The sequence below is a fragment of the Schistocerca cancellata genome, chromosome 2, assembly GCF_023864275.1.
Source record: "Schistocerca cancellata isolate TAMUIC-IGC-003103 chromosome 2, iqSchCanc2.1, whole genome shotgun sequence".
Classification (NCBI taxonomy): domain Eukaryota; kingdom Metazoa; phylum Arthropoda; class Insecta; order Orthoptera; family Acrididae; genus Schistocerca; species Schistocerca cancellata.
The window spans coordinates 636,692,030-636,714,210 of NC_064627.1; the positions used below are offsets into that span (position 1 = coordinate 636,692,030).

The window sequence follows — 22,181 nt, forward strand, 5'->3', positions numbered from 1 at the left end:
GAAAAAAAGCAACAGTACGTGAGGAAATACGAAAGAGAACCAAACTATGGCGTAAACTTAGGGGAATAATGAGCAGCTCTGCCAGTATTGCAGTCAGTCAGTCAGTCAGCCAGCGGATGGATCAGTCGCTTCCATAACTTCGACATTACGACTTCGTTGTGTAAGTATTGGACACCGGATCGCACTGTGCACCCGCACTCTGTGCAGGCTTGCAGGCTTATGATTATGGGATTGAGTAGAAACTTTTCGGAACACGTGACGCTCCGCTAACTTTGCATTCGTTTGTATATGCAAACCGTTCTTTTCAGAAATAATGGTTTGCACATCGCTGTATTGTTGTTCTATTAAACAGCCGGTTTCGGTCAGAAACGATCCATCCTCAGTTCTTACGTGATGGTCCGTTTGTGAATGAAACTGCCTGTCAATAAAGTGACAATGCAGCTGAAGGTTAATTCGTCATCTCCCGAAAATAATCTGAACTGCTCTTGGTTTTTGTCAATAAACGGTATGCACTGCCATCCCCAGCACTATAATTACCGATTTACCGTGAAGAATGCGCAGATTACACCAGGGTGTCAGACCCAGAAAAAAAGAGCAGGTCGATCGGGACTTCATGGTACGTTGACAGGGAATGCTATTTCGAAACTGAGTAACTACTACGTCAGAATGGAAAAGAGAGTCTGTGTTCAATGTAGCTAACGTCCCGTGTATTCGCTCCTCTCTGTTCCTACAGATCACCTGCCCATATCTGTGATATGAATGTAACAGGTGTGAGGAGCCTAGTTTCTTCAACGACGTAAAGGCAGAACACAGAGATTTTAACTGTTCACCAACCTTGTGTGGTCCGCAGATGTCCTTGCGTAGACGCTGTACTCAGGGTGTTGTTTCCAGTTTTTTGATGTGAGACTGAAATAACGCTCCCAACATTACTAACTGAGAAGTCAAATTTCAAAACAGATGCGAGCAGCTTTTATTACTCGAATCAAGTAGAACATGGAGTCGTCAACGGCTAAGAAGCGGTATAATGACGTTAAGCCTACAATGTCACACGTATCAGAGTTCCACTACATAACAACGGAAATGTGCGCAAAATACTTTACATGAGTGACGTGAACAAAAGAAATAAACTTCCTATTTATACAACCCACTACGCATTGCTGACAGAGATGATAATGATGATGATAATGTCCTATACTCCGAGGAGCGTAGGGGACCGTGCGGCAGACCGGCACCGCCGTACTAGGCAAGGTCCTAGCGGAAGTGGTTTGCCATTGCCTTCCTCCGACCGTAATGAGGTTGAATGATGAAGACGCAACAACACCCAGTCATCTCGAGGCAGGAAAAATCCCTGACCCCGCCGGGAAGCGAGAACGCTTCCGCAAGACCACGAGCTGCGGACTCACTAAGTGCTACTGGACGATAAAAAGTTCCAGTTTGAGAACGTTGCTGCAGTATACATGCATCGTTACGCGACTCCGATATAGGCAGTGCATTAGTGTGGCTTCTGTATCTCCCCGAAAGCTTACGATAAATGCGGAAACATGAACTACGGCGACGTTATCACCAATGCGACCAAACAGGACCAACGTGGTGTTATTCTTTGCTTGGCTGCCGAAGGACAAACACTGCTAGACATCCATCAGAAATGGAGAATTTGTATGGGACAGCATGTCTGTTGACACCCACGGTTGTGGAACGGTCAAGTTCCGTACTGATCGTGGTTCGACACGACGCCGTGCGATCTGGGACGCCAGTCTCATCCTCTACGGACAACTCAAGTGGGAGACACTCGAGCCCGCCGGCCAGTGTGACCGAGAAGTTCTAGGCGCTACAGTCTGGAACCGCGTGACCGCTACGGTCGCAGGTTCGAATCCTGCCTCGGGCATGGATGTGTGTGATGTCCTTAGGTTAGTTAGGTTTAAGTCGTTCTAAGTTTCTAGGGGACTGATGACCTCAGATGTTATGTCCCATAGTGCTCAGAGCCATTTGAACCATTTGAACAATCCATCCCCCGCGCCATGGTTCTGATCTCTCCCCATGCGATTATCACGCCTTGTGTTCGTGAGAATAGGTCTTTGAAGTATGAAGGTGCATCGGTAGACCGAGTATAGTGGGCAGGGGCACTACTAGTGTGTGGACAGTAAGTTGGAAATGTGGGTCTCACGGGGAGCGTGCCACAGATAAGTCCGTGCAGTCGCACTATCCTCTGTGTCCTCGATGGCTCAGTCAGTCTGCCTTCGGCAGGGCAACAGAGGGGACGCGTACGCGTTGACTTCGTGCGGGGCGCGAGCTCGCCTTGTTTACATTCTGACGGCCGTTGCTTAAGTGCCGGCTTACCTTGTACGATCCATGGCGAACCGTTACCGTAAATCAACACTCCGATTTACTTTTTGCAACGATTATGCCCGACCCAAGGCACTCGAGGTGGAGCGTTTTCTGCGAGAGGAAGTGAAAATCCCGGCGACCGATATTATCGGCATACATTTGTCAATCGTGAGCAGCACGGTCTATGTGAAAATCATTAACGACGCGGCGTGCGAACGCATACTACGGAGACCAAACAAGGGCATTGCTGATGGCAATGTGGGGGAGGTAACCGTCGACCACGCAGGCTTAGGTATACGAACGACACGCATTTTCGAATTGCCATTCGAACTTCCTGCTGAGGAAGTCGTCGCGGCACTACGCCCATACGGTACAGTCTATGGCCACACTGGACACAGTTTCGGACGTATCCTGTTTTAAATGGGGTCCGACAGGTCACCATTGATCTCCGAAGCCACGTCGCGTCCTACTTACAGATCGGCGGATGCCGTGCAATAATTATATACGACGGCCAGCCTCGGACCTGTTCCGGGTGCGGCAAAGAAGGCCACCTTAGATCCGAATGACTACAAAGGCGTATTACGCAACTTCCAGCTGCCGAAGAACCACCCACGTCGCAACCTACAGTGCTACCGGTGACCTATGCCGCTGCTCTAGCTTCTCCTACCGCTTTGCAACGTCGCCCGGTCACCGCAAACGATGCCACCAACGAGCCCGAGCAGACACTGACGGAGAGCGCCTCGGACGGCCCGCCACCTCGGCCGGCCATCGACGCCGCTGCGACGATGCCGACGCAACCGGACGCTGACCCTGACCTCGGAAATATGATGGAGATCGACTCGCTCATCATTCCTACAGTGGCCTTTCTGCCAGAACGACGCGACTCCGTTCCGTCGTCGGACACGGAGGGTCGCACAAGGAAACAACGTTCTCCGAAACGTCGCAAGCGAAGACGTCGCACAGTTTACGGCCAAGAGCAGACGTTACAAGTCGAGGAGGACGTAACCGTCGACCAGCACGAGGCCTCAGAACCCGCTACTGCTGACGAAGACGTTATGAGCGCGGAGACATCTATCGGTGTGCCTGCGCTGACGCTGAACTCAATCAGGAACGTATCACAGGCGCCACTACACCACGCATCATTACAACATCTTCTGCAGACAAAATGGAAGATACACCAGTGTCCGCTTCCACGGCGTGGCACGAGGAGGAGGTCGAGGAGCGGGACCCGTTACGGGACCCTGCGCCGCCACGGCCGCACCACTAATCATGCTCTCCCCAGACTCCCCTGCGGGCCAGCGGGATAACGGTCCGCTGCGACGCCCACACCCTTGCGCGGACAGCAGAGTGGACCAGCCTCCAGCAATCCGACACCAGGCCTACAGGATAGCAACCATCAACACCAACAACATCCGTTCCAGGGTGAAAATCCGCCTTACGCAGGAGATGTTCTGGGCTTCGGATAATGATTTCGCCCTTCTGCAGGAAGTTCACTTGGCAAGTCTCCCGGATATCAATGGCTATACCGCCCATGCCTCCGCGAGTGATCCTATGGGCCGCGGAGTTGCCATCTACGTCCGCCACGGGATTTCTGTGACCGATGTCGCCTTCCTCGGGGCACGGCACTCATTGCCATGGGGACACACATCATTAACGTCTACGCTCCCTCAGGCACCGACCGACGGCATGAAAGAGCCCAGTTTTATTCCGAGGAAATCGCTCCCCTGTATTTAGGGCTTTATGACCATTGCCTACTAGGAGGTGATTTTAACTGCGATCTGCATCCTAAAGATCAGATTCCCCACTGTACTACATGCCAAGAACTACGTATAGTGGTGCGAGACCTCCTGCTTCACGATACCTGGGAAGTTCAACACGGCGACCGTTCTGGCCATACCTTTCTTACCAGTGTATTCCGCAAGCCGACTAGACCGGGTCTATGTCTCACAAACTCTTAGATCTGCGATACGGGGTGCGAACGCTGGCCGCTGGCCTTTTCCGACCATTGCACTTACATCTGTACGGTCCTCCTTGCGCCGCAATCGGTATGGCGCAGCCGTGCGCCATGGAAACTCAATACTTCACACTTGCATGACCTGGCGTGTCGCCAACAACTCACTGAAACGTGAACAGCCTGCGAACGACGCCTTCCCCGCTACCACTCGACATTCACATGGTGGTTGGACTGCTCCAAGCCGGCGATCCGGAGGACACTAATGAGATACGGGAAGGACATGGCCGACTGGCATCGCACCACTGTTGATTTCTATTATGCGATTCTCCGAGATCTGGATGCTCAACCGCCAACCCCGGACAACCAGTGGGAACGGCAAAGAACTAAGGCGAAGATAATTGCGCTGGCACGCCGGAAACTGCAAGGGGTCGTGATACGGACGCGACGCCACGATCATGCGGATTTAGAAATTCCATCCATGCATCATATAGTGTCCGACAAACGACGGCGTCGTCGGCAGATCATCAGCACTTTGACCACGCCTCATGGCACGCAGGTGACCACTCAGAATGACATCGTCCTCGCTTTCGTCGAGCACTACCGTCGTACTTATAGTGAAGAAGGCGCTGAAACTGCAGCAGACGACTCCATTTTGCATTACGTCACGCGCACCCTCCCCCACACGGACACGGATGCTTTGACAGTGGCGGTCACGCTAGACGAAGTCAACAACGCAATCGCCAAGGGTGCTGTCAACAGATCGCCCGGCATTGACGGCTTACCGATTGAGTTTTACCGTACCTTTCGGGACCTCATGGCACCATGGTGGACGACTAAGTATCAAGAACTGATGACATCTGACCAAGCAATCCCACCCGCCTTTGCTGAGGGCACCATCATACCAGTCCACAAACCAGCCCGTGGTTATGGTCACGAGTTACAGACCGCTCACCCTACTCAATGCCGATTACAAGATTTTCGCGCGCTTACTGGCAATGCGGCTCCGAACAATACTCCCTCATATCCTCTCGCCAGAGCAAACGACGCCTGGAGGACAGGTTAACATACAGACGGCCACAGCGGAATGCCGCGACTTAATTGCGATGGCGGCGGCCTGCAGACTCCGTGCAGCGGTCGTCGCTATAGACTTCGGCAGCACCTTCGATAAAGTGCGTCATCGTTTCCTGTTTTCGGTGGCAGCCCGAATGGGCATCCCCCCTCCGTTTCTCGACGTCATCCGGCGTCTTTACGACAGTGACAGTTCACGTGTCCAAGTCAATGGACGTTTAGCAGGGCCGGTACATATCTGCCGTTCCATACCGTAGGGGTGCCCCCTCTCTACCCTCCTGTATGCCATTGCCCTTGAGCCCCTTATTGGGGGCTTGACGACCAAGCTCTCTGGCCTCACCCTACGCCAACACACTTTTCGCTGTTGGGCATATGCTGATGACCTCCTCCTCCTCATTCGTTCCGGCTCTGAGATTCGAGAAGTCCTCGAATTGATTACCCGTTATGGGTCTGCCGCTGGCAGTGCCATGAATGTCGCCAAATCTTCTGCAATGCACACTGGACGAGGCCTCCAGGAGGGTGAAGTGGCACCCCTGCCGCTTGTGCCGACTTCCCGGTACCTGGGCATTACCTTCACCCACACGGACACACGCACAACGGCAACGAATTTCCGTCGCCTGTTACACGTCATCCGCAACGACGTCCGCCAGAACCTCTTGCGCTGCCAGGACACACTTCAACGGGTTGAGTTTCTTAATCTTTATGTGGCATCAAAATTGGTTCACATCGCGCAAGTTCTCCCTCTGCCAACTGCAACTGGGCGCAACCTTCAGGTGGCTTTTGGCTATTATCTCATGGCTGGTTCAATGTTTAAAGTCCGTTATGAGACACTTACCTTGCCCACACGGTATGGTGGCGTCGGGCTCGTCAATGTCCGTATGCGAGCTGCAGCCTTGTACATGAGTACCATGAGAAAACAGTGGATGGGCCAGGGTACATCTCTAACACGCAGCTTGCTTGAGGTCCTCCTACCTGCTTCCACCTCACCACCGGTGTCTGTCGGCCATATCGTGCGTCATTTGTCCCATATTTCGACCTTTTTCGTCGACTACAGTTACATACATACCAGACTCCCAGATACACGCCCACCCAGGACTAAGGATTTTTACAGCCTGTTGCTGCGCTGTGTTCCCCGGAATGTGATGGAGACCAAACATCCCTCCATCCAGTGGCCCATAGTGTGGACTACCGTCCACCAGCCCTTCCTCCCTACGAACGTCCGGGCACTATGGTATCACATTGTCAACAGGAAATTTGCCACGAAGCAGCGACTGCACAACATTGGCTTGTCAGAATCCCCTCTTTGTCTCCTTTGCCAGCAACTGGACACCGATGAACACCGTCTGACATGCGCCTCATCGCAAGATGTACGGCGCTCCGTGCAGCAAATCATTACCTGCTATCTCCGGGTGCCACCAGACACAATCGAACCTCGAATGTTACCCGGAGGACAGACATTTTCCTGCCGCCAAATTTCATGCTATTACGTGGGTCAAAGGGTGGGCGGTCGCCTATCTCTTTCATGAGGGACCTAAATCCCGCCTCGACTTCTGGACCTATTTACGAACAGCCCATACAGCTCTCGAAAACACGCCCCGTTACCGAACATTATTTGCTAACTACCTTCGAGCGGTCTTTGTTAGACCTCCACTGAGTTGGGGGGTGCCTGGCTCAGAGGGCACCTACCCCTCCTCCCCCGGCGGTGTCTTTCAACCGCGTACGATCTATTCTATTTCTGACCTCCGCGGATGGGAGAGCGCGTCGCAGACTGCGCGGATTTTATTTCTTTTTGCTTTTCATTTTTCCTTTCTTTTTCTGTAACCAGAATTTACATTTCTTTTCTCTTTCGCCGATATGCTCACATAATTTCATGATATTAGTGAATATTACAAAAACACATGCAAATAAATAAATAACAACGCCTTCCACTACTGTTGATTCCTGTGTCTCCCATTCCCCTAAGCACCACAGGCTCGGTGGTGGTGAGGAGGACACTTTGACCAGGCCTCGGGTTTCGACCCCTGCCCACTTTGCCCCCCGAGCCCCCACCGGCCCACCACATAACTAAAGAAAAAGAAAATAAAAGGAAGTTGGTAGAGTACTTGCTCGCGAAAGGCAAGGGTAAAAAAAATAAAAAAATACAAAAAATACAAAAAACATATAAATACAAGTAAAAAAAGTCGGATAGAGAGTGTGCCATGTAAGCAGGAGATCCTGGGTTCGAGTCCCGGTCGGGACACACATTTTTAACTGTCCCCGTTGATATTTATCAACGCCTGTAAACAACTAATGGTTAGGATTTCATTGTAATTTCAGGTCTTTGAAGAGTCGGTGAGTCCTGTCGGACGAGGCTGTGCAGCCTCCGATTAGGGACTTCTTCGCGCATCAGGACCCGCTGTTTTACCAAACGAGTGTCTTCAACCTGGTGCATTGGTCTGATGATTGCGATGCTCACGGCTTTTTTACGTGACTGAAGTACCGATGCTTGACTGTACGGCTTTACAAAGTAAACTGAGATAGTAAATGTCCGGTCTTCCGCCTACGACCGTACCATATAGCCGCTCCATATGTGTGCACTCACTCGACCCTTCTCCTTGACGACTACTCTAGTCAGCCCGAAACACCTCGTTGGGTCCGCAGTGTTGGTGCGGGCCGAAGGCTCGTGAAGTGCTTCGTCTGCATTTCTTAACGCTAAACTTGTTACAGAAAACCGATTACGAAAAGAATCTGAATACTGTGTGTGACAGGTTACTATCGATAATCGCTGTGATATTTGTCAGCCAAATCTGAAGCACTTACCTTCAAGAAATATAAATAAATGTGTCTGGACCTCACTCCAGTCTTACGTCATATCTCAGCTATTATTTCCTTTCATAATTGCTAACAAGGAGACCAAACGGCAGTCAGATTTCTGTAACATTTTTAATGTTAAGGGTACGTGAAGTTCAGAGGTCAAGTATTAATCCCACTAAATAGCGCGGTGCAACTCTCAAAATTCTCGGGAAAATCGACTTTGAAGTATTCCGAGCGTCTTTAATTCACCAAATCTACAACGATTTTTTGTCGTACAACTTGGCTCTATGGCAGAATACTCGCTGCCAAGTGAGCGGTTTGGGTTAGATTAGTAGATGATGCACATTTTTAAACATAGGCGCGTCTGTTAGGAGCATTTCCGTGAAATGTAAACTACTTTAAGATTAAGAATAAAGTCGCTAGCGATCAAGATTGGTAACTACTCAGTCGCCTGTACGACTCACTGCCGTCATTTTTTCTTTATTTTTTTAATTCAGTTCGAATACCCATATCATTTAAATATAAAAGTCATCAAATACTGGGTAATTAACAGATATCTATTAGTCATTATTTAAAAGAAATGCATGTAGTACTATTTATAGTTAAATATCGTATACAAAGTTACAGTTTTACTTGAAAATATATATTCTTAACTATCGATATCTTGTAAAAGATTTATAAGAAAAAACCGCAAATAATTTTTTTATCTTTATATACTTTACACTTCACAGAAATTCTCGTGGAAGATGAACCTTTGTTTAAAATTTGCATTCGCCTGAATGGAACGCAAGCGCCCCCCCCTCCCCCCCGCCCACACACACACACAGGCACACATGGTAAAAAAGCATTTCAGCGATCACATGGACCATGCAAAAGAAATAAACCTAATTTCAGAGATTTAAAATTTTTTAGATTTACATCGAACTGCTTTGATCGACTGATATTTGAGCTTTGAACTTCACATACCATCGATATAAAAAGTACTGAAATTTGTTTTCTGTGGGGTCTTCTTGTGAGGTTTGGGAGTCAGTGTACAGCTGTCATAGCCAGAACTGTTACATAGCCAGAAGTGTTACAGTTTGAGTGTTTTCCTTCGATTCCATTCGCCTGACTGGATGACAGTTACGACACTGAGTACTAAACAGAGCAGCGTTGTTTGTAAAACGGAGTAGCAGGAGGCTCGTTAGCGACTGCGACGGTTAATGGGCGCAGCATGCGTGGCGAGACAGCCGGGCAGTGCCTCGAGGGAGGCAGGGCAGCCGCGCGGCGGCGCCCGCAGCGCCCTAAGTGGCTGCACTAAGGGCCCAGACTCGGCCTCCGCCTGGCCAGCCTGCAGGCCACCATCCGGGGGTCGATACGACGCCTACGCCGCCCGGACACCACCTGCTCCTGCTGCTGCTGGCCAGGGGGGACGCCGCTGCGCCGCCGCCGTTCTAAGCGCGGCACACCTCTCGGTCTCATACTGCCAGCAGAGTATCGGGTCAACCGAAGCTACTGATACCGGATGTGAGCTACCAGCTTCGTCATTTGAGGTAATGATGTCGTGGTGTGTGACTAATGCATGCGCAAACAGCAAGAGAATAAATCATTGGCCGTTGTTTTGCCACTGTATTGAAGATAGATAGCCACATTAGTTATTGAAATATGGTTGTGGCAACTTACCGTAGTCTGAGGTGTAAGTTGGGCTGAAAAGTGTCAATACGAGTATGGTTGAGAGTTGTGGTGAGGAGCCAGACGAAGTGTGTCTGATTGTCAGAGAGAGAAGGAGGAGACTAATAGAATTGGAATGAATATGAAGTGTCGGCAGACGTGCCAACACTGTTTCGTTGGAGGAGACCGAAATGCACGCTATAAGCTCACGCAGGCTGGCGTGAAGTCTGAAACAGGATACGTAATGAAAGCTATAAAGAAAAGTACGTAGCTTCTGGAATACTTAACTTTAATCCACATTTGTAGAACATCGCTCTTGATGATACAGTAATAGAATCTCAATATAAATTGAATACGGCGCCTTGCTAGGTCGTAGCAAATGTAGCTGAAGGCTATGCTAACTATCGTCTCGGCAAATGAGAGCGTAGTTGTCAGTGAACCATGGCTAGCAACGTCGGCTGTACAACTGGGCTGAGTGCTAGTACGTCTCTCTAGACCTGCCGTGTGGTGGCGCTCGGTCTGCAATTACTGACAGTGGCGACACGCGGGTCCGTCATATACTAGCGGACCGCGGCCGATTTAAAAGCTACCACCTAGCAAGTGTGGTGTCTGGCGGTGACACCACCGAATACATACACGAGCTACACTCCTGGAAATGGAAAAAAGAACACATTGACACCGGAGTGTCAGACCCACCATACTTGCTCCGGACACTGCGAGAGGGCTGTACAAGCAATGATCACACGCACGGCACAGTGGACACACCAGGAACCGCGGTGTTGGCCGTCGAATGGCGCTAGCTGCGCAGCATTTGTGCACCGCCGCCGTCAGTGTCAGCCAGTTTGCCGTGGCATACGGAGCTCCATCGCAGTCTTTAACACTGGTAGCATGCCGCGACAGCGTGGACGTGAACCGTATGTGCAGTTGACGGACTTTGAGCGAGGGCGTATAGTGGGCATGCGAGAGGCCGGGTGGACGTACCGCCGAATTGCTCAACACGTGGGGCGTGAGGTCTCCACAGTACATCGATGTTGTCGCCAGTGGTCGGCGGAAGGTGCCCGTGCCCGTCGACCTGGGACCGGACCGCAGCGACGCACGGATGCACGCCAAGACCGTAGGATCCTACGCAGTGCCGTAGGGGACCGCACCGCCACTTCCCAGCAAATTAGGGACACTGTTGCTCCTGGGGTATCGGCGAGGACCATTCGCAACCGTCTCCATGAAGCTGGGCTACGGTCCCGCACACCGTTAGGCCGTCTTCCGCTCACGCCCCAACATCGTGCAGCCCGCCTCCAGTGGTGTCGCGACAGGCGTGAATGGAGGGACGAATGGAGACGTGTCGTCTTCAGCGATGAGAGTCGCTTCTGCCTTGGTGCCAATGATGGTCGTATGCGTGTTTGGCGCCGTGCAGGTGAGCGCCATAATCAGGACTGCATACGACGGAGGCACACAGGGCCAACACCCGGCATCATGGTGTGGGGAGCGATCTACTACACTGGCCGTACACCACTGGTGATCGTCGAGGGGACACTGAATAGTGCACGGTACATCCAAACCGTCATCGAACCCATCGTTCTACCATTCCTAGACCGGCAAGGGAACTTGCTGTTCCAACAGGACAATGCACGTCCCCATGTATCCCGTGCCACCCAACGTGCTCTAGAAGGTGTAAGTCAACTACCCTGGCCAGCAAGATCTCCGGATCTGTCCCCCATTGAGCATGTTTGGGACTGGATGAAGCGTCGTCTCACGCGGTCTGCACGTCCAGCACGATCGCTGGTCCAACTGAGGCGCCAGGTGGAAATGGCATGGCAAGCCGTTCCACAGGACTACATCCAGCATATCTACGATCGTCTCCATGGGAGAATAGCAGCCTGCATTGCTGTGAAAGGTGGATATACACTGTACTAGTGCCGACATTGTGCATGCTCTGTTGCCTGTGTCTATGTGCCTGTGGTTCGGTCAGTGTGATCATGTGATGTATCTGACCCCAGGAATGTGTCAATAAAGTTTCCCCTTCCTGGGACAATGAATTCACGGTGTTCTTATTTCAATTTCCAGGAGTGTATATTGGGTACTGAGCTAGTGGTTGAGAAAATTCAGTATGAGAGCCATGTACATTGTGATAGTGCGTGCCACAACTGAAGATACGCCCTTGCAGAGGTGGTAGTATAGAATAAAACAAAAAAGTGTGTACTAACAAGGGCTCTAAAATGCATTCCTTGAGAGCTATGCGCAATTTCTCAGTGAGGTGAATGTGTTTCACAAGATCAACAAGTGCTCACAGCTCTTAAGGTATGGATTTTAGAGCCCGTGTTTAATAAACACTTTTTTCTTGGTTTGGTCCATACTAGCTTCTCCGAAACTTGCCTGCCGTACAGCCTCAGTAACAAAAATACCGGGGCATGTATTTTACCGTAAGAGGTATCAAAAGCGTTCTTCCTTTATAACAATTCGGTCTTTTACGGACCAGGGTCTGTACCTCAGATTGATAGATTTACTATCTCCCATGATCTCTAAAAGTTTCTAACATCGTCGCGAAATCACCCTGTATATTATGCGCAATATTGCGCAGTATTTTGTGGACCGCTTGAAGATGAGCTACACGTAGAACGTATTCAGCCCAAATAAGAAAATAAATAGCACTTTTTGTGAAAATACAACTTGCAATTTTCACTTCCCTCCACATTTCGGCATTAACAATGTGAAGCTATACTGTCACCCGTGTGCTCATTGCAGACCTCTGCTACATCTGCATCTACATACAGGGTGTTTCAAAAATGACCGGTATATTTGAAACGGCAATAAAAACTAAACGAGCAGCGATAGAAATACACCGTTTGTTGCAATATGCTTGGGACAATAGTACATTTTCAGGCGGACAAACTTTCGAAATGACAGTAGTTACAATTTTCAACAACAGATGGCGCTGCAAGTGATGTGAAAGATATAGAAGACAACGCAGTCTGTGGGTGCGCCATTCTGTACGTCGTCTTTCTGCTGTAGGCGTGTGCTGTTCACAACGTGCAAGTGTGCTGTGGACAACATGGTTTATTCTTTAGAACAGAGGATTTTTCTGGTGTTGGAATTCCACCGCCTAGAACACAGTGTTGTTGCAACAAGACGAAGTTTTCAACGGAGGTTTAATGTAACCAAAGGACCGAAAAGCGATAGAATAAAGGATCTGTTTGAAAAATTTCAACGGACTGGGAACGTGACGGATGAACGTGCTGGAAAGGTAGGGCGACCGCGTACGGCAACCACAGAGGGCAACGCGCAGCTAGTGCAGCAGGTGATCCAACAGCGGCCTCGGGTTTCCGTTCGCCGTGTTGCAGCTGCGGTCCAAATGACGCCAACGTCCACGTATCGTCTCATGCGCCGGAGTTTACACCTCTATCCATACAAAATTCAAACGCGGCAACCCCTCAGCGCCACTACCATTGCTGCACGAGAGACATTCGCTAACGATATAGTGCACAGGATTGATGACGGCGATATGCATGTGGGCAGCATTTGGTTTAGTGACGAAGCTTATTTTTACCTGGACGGCTTCGTCAATAAACAGAACTGGCGCATATGGGGAACCGAAAAGCCCCATGTTGCAGTCCCATCGTCCCTGCATCCTCAAAAAGTACTGGTCTGGGCCGCCATTTCTTCCAAAGGAATCATTGGCCCACTTTTCAGATCCGAAACGATTACTGCATCACGCTATCTGGACATTCTTCGTGAATTTGTGGCGGTACAAACTGCCTTAGACGACACTGCGAACACCTCGTGGTTTATGCAAGATGGTGCCCGGCCACATCGCACGGCCGACGTCTTTAATTTCCTGAATGAATATTTCAATGATCGTGTGATTGCTTTGGGCTATCCGAAACATACAGGAGGAGGCGTGGATTGGCCTCCCTATTCGCCAGACATGAACCCCTGTGACGTCTTTCTGTGGGGACACTTGAAAGACCAGGTGTACCGCCAGAATCCAGAAACAATTGAACAGCTGAAGCAGTACATCTCATCTGCATGTGAAGCCATTCCGCCAGACACGTTGTCAAAGGTTTCGGGTAATTTCATTCAGAGACTACGCCATATTATTGCTACGCATGGTGGATATGTGGAAAATATTGTACTATAGAGTTTCCCAGACCGCAGCGCCATCTGTTGTTCACAATTGTAACTACTGTAATTTCGAAAGTTTGTCTGCCTGAAAATGTACTGTTGTCCCAAGCATATTGCAACAAACGGTGTATTTCTATCGCTGCTCGTTTAGTTTTTATTACAGTTTCAAATATACAGGTCATTTTTGAAACACCCTGTATATACTCCAGAAGTCAATGTGCAATGCGAGGTGAAGGGTAGAAGTCATCAGTATTACAGATTAGCCTTCCTGTTCCATGAGGGTAACAACCGAAGGTAAAATGACTGACTGTACGCCGTTGTACAAGCCCTAAACACTATTATCTTCGTGGTCCTTACGCGCAATGTACTTTGGTGGCAGCGGAATCTTTCTGCAGTCAACTTTTAAGTGTAGGTTCACTAAATTTTCTCAATAATCTTACGCGAAAAGAGTGCCGCCTTACCCCCTGGAATTCCCATTTGAGGTCACAAAGCACCTCCGTAAAACTTGGGCGTTGATTTAACTTATCGGAAACAAATCTAGCAGCACGCCTCTGGATTTCTTCGATTTATTCCTTTAGTCGGACCTAGAAGCGTCGAGCTAATGTTCTTTACCCCGTTTCTTTTACAGGTGAGCCACAGTTTCCTTAAAGTCACAAAAAAAAAAACTGAACTCCCTACAACCGTACTGACGTGCTCGCTCCACTTCATATGGCTTTGCAACGTTACTTCTAGATTTTTAACCGATGTATGTGTCAAGCAGCAGACTACTAGCCCTGTATTCAAACATTACAGGACTGTTTCTCCGACTCATCTGCATTGACTTCCATTTTCCTACATATAGAGCGAGCTGCTATTCATCACACTATCTAGAAATTTTTGTCATAGTCATCCTGTATCCTTCTATACTCACTCAACGACGACGCATTCCTGTAGACAACAGCGCCGTAGGCGAACAGACGTAAATTGCTGTTAACCCCACACATCAGATCATTTATGCATATAGAGAATAAGAGTGGGCCTATCACGCTTCCTGGGGCGTTCCTGACAACATCCTTGCCTCTGATTCACACTCGTCGTCGTGGACAACATTCTGGATCCTACTACTTAAGAGCGGTTCTAGGCGCTTCAGTCTGGAACCGCGCGACCGCTGCAGTCGCAGGTTCGAATCCTGCTTCGGGCATGGATGTGTGTGATGTCCTTAGGTTAGTTAGATTTAAGTAGTTCTAGGTTCTAGGGGACTGATGACCACAGCTGTTAAGTCTGATAGTGCTCAGATCCATTTGAACCATTTAAGAAGTTTTCTAGACACTCAACATAACTCGGAACTTATTCCGTACGCTCGTACCTTCGTTAACAGCCTGCAACGTGGCACCGTGTCAAAAGCTTTCCGGAAACCTTTGAATGTGGAATCTACCTTTCTCCCTTCATCCATCATTCACAGGTGTGAGAAAAGGGCAAGCAGAGTTTCACGCGAGCTATGCTTTCTGAACGTGGACAGAAGCTTTTCTTTCTAAAGGAAATTTATTATATTCATATGCTCAAGAATTCAGCAGCAGACCTATGTTAAGTTATTGGTCTGCACCTGCGATCTATGTCAGTTACTTTGCTCGTTTTTTAGTTTAAAATGTACGTTATTTGTGTTTACGTGAGGATGATACTGTGTAGACAGCAGTGTCATGGTTCGCAGCGATAGCTAGAGAAGGTGCACACAGCCAGGCAGTCTCTAGCCGTGGAAATTCTGAGCAGTCGCAATATAAACAGTGCTCATACACGGAAACCTGCTAATGCTTCGGCCACGCTATTGACTTGTTCATCACTGTGTTGTCCATCTTATCTGTATTCTAGTTAATACAACACAAGTTGCTAGCGTGCAAGAAAACAAGATCTTACAGCAGATACTTTTCTATGGTAGGGGGTTCGCTTCATGCTACTTCAGATATTGGGCATTGGACTTGTTTTAGTGAGTGAAACACATGGTATGGGGGAACATGGGTTACGGTGGCGTCATGGAGGAGGTGGTGGGGAGAATCTCTCGTCCATTGCTCAAAGGACGTGTTGCGTGACTGCGACAGTTGACCCTGCCAGAAGTACGCTTACAACCTCTCTCTTGTAAGGGAGGTTTCTTTACGCCCCAGCTTCTATGTCATTACGTGGATTTAATTTGCAGCCGGTGTTTCCTCACGGGCGACTTGGCATAATGGCGCGCAGGCGGGCGAAGGAGATTCCGCCCTGGGCTGGGCTGACGGCGACAAAAAGGATCCGTTAATCTACCCCCCCCCCCCTCGCGTCCCTCCCCTATGAAGGCAGGCAGTCCTTTTGTGCCGCAGTTAGCACTCTCGACTGCAGAGCAAGCGGCGCTGCGATATTTTTGTCACACGTCGAGGAAGTGCAAACGTTGAGAAGCGTCGCTCTAAGGCGGTAAATATCGCCTTCACGTGCAGGTGACGCCAACCACCCCCCCTCCCCCCACCCCCCCTTAAACCAGTCTTCGACCCTTTCCGATGCCTTCAGAAAACTCTCCGAGGCTGGAAAAAGCTGCAGCGTGGTACGAAAGCCAAAATATTGAACTGCTGCATCGGATGTGGGACCTCAAACCTATGCTAAACTGAAAATACACAGGAATCAAAGAAAACTGTTACAGGAGTAGGTGGGAAGGGAATAGATTTGCAATTGGCGTACTTAAAGCAACGTACTTATGATCTTCTGTGGTTCTATAACAATAAAACTGTTTTCTGCGAATGACAAGCAATGTAAAATGCCATAACGCAATTAAAGAAGGGGAGAGGGCGGTGAAGGGGTAAACAAGATTAAGCATGACATCCTGAAGAACACTGTAAAACTATTTGTAATCTTCTGACTGCAAATGCTTCGTAAAATGACAACCTCAAATAAAAAAACGGGGAAGCCGGCTGGGGTCTCCGAGCGGTTCTAGGCGCTACAGTCTGGAACCGCGTGACCGCTACGGTCGCAAATTCGAATTCTGCCTCGGGCATGGATGTGTGTAATGTCCTTAGGTTAGTTAGGTTTAAGTAGTTCTAAGTTCTAGGGGACTGATGACCTCAGAAGTTAAGTCCCATAGTTCTCAGAGCCATTTGAACCATTTTGAAAAAACAGGAAAGCGTTTTGGAACAGCTATAGTAGCGCTGTTGTCGAGAGTTCTTTTTCCGAGAGTATGTCATAATGTTATACCTATTTCTGTAAGAGTTTTCTTTCATTCCTGGAGTAAAAGAAAAAAGACACGTGATGTAAGTAAAAGGAAGCAAGTAATGTTAGTTAGCACAATTTCCCATGTACCATTATCAGTAATACTGTACCGGTTTTCATACGATTGTATTTTGGATGGTGATTTAGTTATACTGATGCTTGATGGTTAACTTTCCAATCTTTGGGTACGGATATTTCATCGAGCGAACGGTTGTATATGATTGTTAAGTATGGGGCTATTGTATCTGCATACTCTGAAAGTAACCTAACCGGTATACAGTCTGGACCGGAAGGTAATCAAACTGGGATGCTTACCATATACTGCCTGTATTAGATAGACAATCTGGGATGGTTGCCATATACACTGCTACCCTAAATTAAAGCAACAAACGGAAATTGTGCAAGCTTGCGTTCATTTTGCAAAATCTTGAAGATCGGCGATCATTTACAGAAGCTCGAAATTTAGCGCGGACTTCAATGCGAGATCTTACAATAGTTTCCACAATGAAACTTCGACTCGAAACCTAACAGAGAATTCAGAGATTCTGGTCGTATGTGAAGTATGCTAGCGGCAAGACATAATAAATGCCTTCTCTGAGCGATAGCAATGGAAATAATATCGACGACAGTGCTGCCAAAGCAGAGTTATTAAACACAGCCTTCTGAAATTCGTTTACCATAGAAGTAAATATTCCAGAATTCGAATCAAGAACAGCTGTCAACATGAGTAACGTAGAAGTAGATATCCTCGGAGTAGTGAAACAACTTAAATCGCTTAGCAAAAGCAAGTCTTCCGGTCCAGACTGTATACCAGTTAGGTTCCTCTCAGAGTAAGCAGATACAATAGCCCCATACTTAACAATCATATACAATCGTTCACTCGATGAAAGATCCGTACCCAAAGACTGGGAAGTTGCAAAGTGCACACTAATATTCAAGAAAGGTAGTAGGAGTAACCCAATAAATTACAGGCCCATATCACTAACATCGATATGTAGCAGGATTCTGGAACATATATTGTGTTGGAACATTATGAATTACCTCGAAGAAAATGGTCTACTGACACACAGTCAACATGGGCTTAGAAAACATCGTTCTTTATTCGCATGAAATGTTGAGTGTTATTGACAAGGGATTTCAAATTCCGTAGTTCTAGATTTCCAGAAGGCTCTTGACACGGTATCACATAAGCGGTTTGTAGTGAAATTGCGTGCTTATGGAATATCGTCTCAGTTATGTGACTGGATTCGTGATTTCCTGTCAGAGAGGTTACAGTTTGTAGTAACTGATGCAAAGTCGTCGAGTAAAACAGAAGTGATTTCTGGCGTTCCCCAAGGTAGTGTTATAGTGTTACGTATATAAACGATTTATGTATATAAACGATTTAGGAGACAATCTGAGCAGCCGTCTTCGGTTTATCGACTAGTAAAGTCATCAGAAGATCAAAACGAATTGCAAAACGATTTAGAAAAGATATATGTATGGTGGGAAAATTGGCAATTGACACCGAATAAAGAAATTTGTGAAGTCATCCACATGAGTGCTAAAAGAAAATAATGTTAAACTTCCGTTACACCATAAATCAGTCAAATCTAAAGGCCGTAAATTCAACTAATTACCTAGGAATTACAATGACGAACAGCTTAAATTGGAAGGAACACGTAGAAAATGTCGTGGAGAAGGCTAACCAAAGACTGCGTTTTATTGACAGGACACTTACAAAGTAAAATAGATCTACTAAAGAGACTGCCAACATTAAGCTTGTCCGCCATTTTTAGATTATTATTGCGGTGTGTGAGATCCTTAAAAAAATAAACAATTGCTGGAGTACATCGAGATAGTTCAGGGAAGGGCAGCACGTTTTGCATTATCGCGAAATAGGGGAGAGAGTGTCACTGAAATGATACAAGGTTTCGGAGTGGACATCAGTAAAACAAAGGCATTTTTCGTTGAGGCGGAATCTTCTCACGAAATTTCAATCACCAACTTTCTCCTCGGAATGTGAAAACCTTTTGTTGACGCCGACTTACATAGGGAGAAACGATCACCACAATAAAATAAAGGAAATCAGAGATTGCACCGAAACATATAGGTGTCAGTTTTTTCCGCCCGCCTTATTCAATTGGAATAATAGAGAAGTAGGTGGTTCAATGAACCCTCTGCCAGGCACATAAATGTGATTTGCGGAGTATCCATGCAGATGTAAATACAAACAGGTGATAGTAAAGGATGCAGAACATAGACAACTGCAACGTTCATAACGGTAGACAAAAATCTTCGTTTTCCACACACGTTCCGAAAACTGTTTAATGTGCTCAGCATGGGGTGTTACCACCTCTGGCAGCAGTACAGACCTGACAAAGACGGGACATGCTGTGAGTGATGTCATCAATCTCATGTTGAGGCAATAACGCCCATTCTTCCTGCAGAGATGCTGGCAAGTCTTGGAGAGTGGTCGGTGGATGCTGACGTTACACATCCTATGTCCCTAGCGCATCCCAGACGTGCTCTATGGGATTCAAATCGGGAGAGTGAGCAGCCCACTCCATGCAAGTAGTATATTCCGTTTACAAGAAAACACCAACCATCCGTGCTCTACAAGGTCGAGTGTTATCGGCCATCAATACGAGGTCTGGGCCCACACCACCTCGCAATAACCGCACTTGAGGTCCCAAGACCTCGTCGCAATATCTGGCAGCAGTTAAACCTTGTCGATTCACCCGTACAGTTTCATGAAAAGGCATTCAAGTGGTCAACATAATCCCTGCCCATACCATTAGGCATACTCCTCGATATTGCTCTCTTTCCACAATTTGTGTTCCACGTTCCCTTGAAATGCGAGTGCGTCGACCAAAACGGGACTCATCTGTGAAAAGATCATTGGTCACTGTTCGACTGCCCAGGTGGTATGTTGACGGCTCCACTCTAGACTTTCCCTTATGTGAAGAAGCGTCAGAGGTACACAAACAGCAGGTCTCCCACAATAAAGGCCACTCTAGCCTTCAGTACAGCGTTTGCCTCGCTACAACACGTCCAGTTGGTGCTGCGAGGTAAGATGCCAGTTGTTGCGCAGTACTGGGGCGGTACCGTCGTGTCCTTACAGTCAAGTAAGGTTTCTCTCTTTCTGATGTCACACGTAGTCGGCACTCTAGAAATTGTCGCCAAATCCGAAAAGCAACAGGACGATTCACATCAGTTTGCGACTGTCCTGCTTCCATTCTTCGTGTGACTCTCCACTGCAGAGGGTCTGGTAGGCATCTTCTGTGTGCCATACTGCACCCTCTTGGACTGTGTACACCACGACTGTGAATGTGGGACGACCCGATAAATACTGCCACGTTTTATGGGTGCTCTGACGTGATCGATGGCGTGGTCGTCCGTTGAACAGAATGCCATATTCCGTGCAGATCACGATTGTACGGACTGTTGTCATTTTTTATGACGATATCATGAATTAGACACAGGGCGGGGAAATAGCGGTTCGTCGCTTTAATTTTGGACACCAGTGTTCTATTGATGGACATGATGTATGGGGTTCCAACATTGTGCCTTCTCAAACTGTTTATATAGACTACATGCATTTGATCACATTGGCGGAAATAGCAATGCGTGGGCGCCAAATGTTCCTCATAAGTGAATGTTGCGTGTCTCAGCTGGTATTTGTAGACATTGCAAATTCTTATAAAACGGTTTTATGAAATTTTACTGATGCTAGCAATTTATACGCCGTAAGTTGTAAAAGAAATTGTCTGTTAACAGACGATTGGGCTCATGTATCGTAGCGCCAGTCAGCGTGCTCTTCCAGTGTAATATTTTCGACCACTGAAAAAATCTGTTGCGCATTCTTTTGTAAGGAAGTACCTTTTTGTAAAACACCGCAAAGCGATATCAATGAACTGTTCACTGATGAAATTGTTTTATGCGATGTAATGCTGAAAACTTAGTTGTAATCAAAAAATGCAGCGTGTACGACGTATATAGCGCCGTCTAGCGGTTTAGTCCTCTTGTCTTCCAATTTGTCCCTTGGTAACAGTTTGCACTTGTCTCGTGATTGAAAAAGTTAATGAGGTGCAATGTATCTGACGAACCATTTTATATGACTGACATAACACTGGTAAGTTAGAAAGACATTTTCTACTCCTTGTACTATGTCTATAATCAGTGGTGAAGTGTAACATATTTCTACATCTTGTGATACCAGTTTTGTGTTGTGTTTCAGAGCCTTTGAAAATGACGAGATATCTAAATACGTAAGGTGATTTCGTAAATAATAAAAAGTGTGACCAAGACATAAGAAAAGTTATTAAAGTGCATCCAAATCGCTGCTTCGTGTCCTAGCATTTTCATGTCAATTGCACCAAATAATCTTGTATTTTGTGTCCACTCAGGACCCTCTTCTCCTTTATTATTGTTTTTTGAAATTTGCTTCTGATGTTAATTTTCAGCATAGACTGTTACTTTCCCTGGTCATCTTCAAGAGGTTAGATCTATATTATTTGGCCATTAGTTTTATTTTGTTAGGTGATCTGCAAAAGTAGAGTTTGTACATTCTCTGAATACATGTGCCATTGTTGATAATTAACTAGTCGTATATCCGTTGTAAAAGTTCCTCTACGAAGTTTGTTGATTGGTGCTGCCGTCATATGCCATTCAAATCCCGGAGACAAGTTGAGCACTGCAGTGGTTCTGATACATTCCCCCACGGGGAGACGTATTTGTATTGGGAGTGTACACCTGTGCAATGATACAGACATAGTGGAAGCCGAAGTTTCCGCATGTGGAAGAACGTTGATTATTTGAATCATCGTACCAGACTATATACTTAGGCATTAACTTAGTCGGCTCAGTTAACTGCATCATCACCTATCACTGGCACATTTTCCTGCTTCAAGAAATTCTTTGTGCTACGTTGACTGTAAGAAGGAAAATAAGTAAATTACGTGCACTAACATGCAGTTGGGTAAGAATTCTTTACCTCTGCTGATTCCTACCTTCCAAGAGTAAAACTTAAATATTTTCTGTACTCTCATCATATCGAGCGTTTAGTCGTGATCCGAATGTCACGAGAACC

At 47.4% G+C, this 22,181-nt stretch overlaps 1 protein-coding gene across 2 annotated transcripts in view; it reads right to left on the minus strand.

The window, feature by feature from the left end:
• LOC126162306 (neuromodulin) overlaps positions 1 to 22,181 on the minus strand; it is a 942,653-nt gene that overhangs the window by 446,408 nt on the left and 474,064 nt on the right. The window lies entirely within an intron of this gene.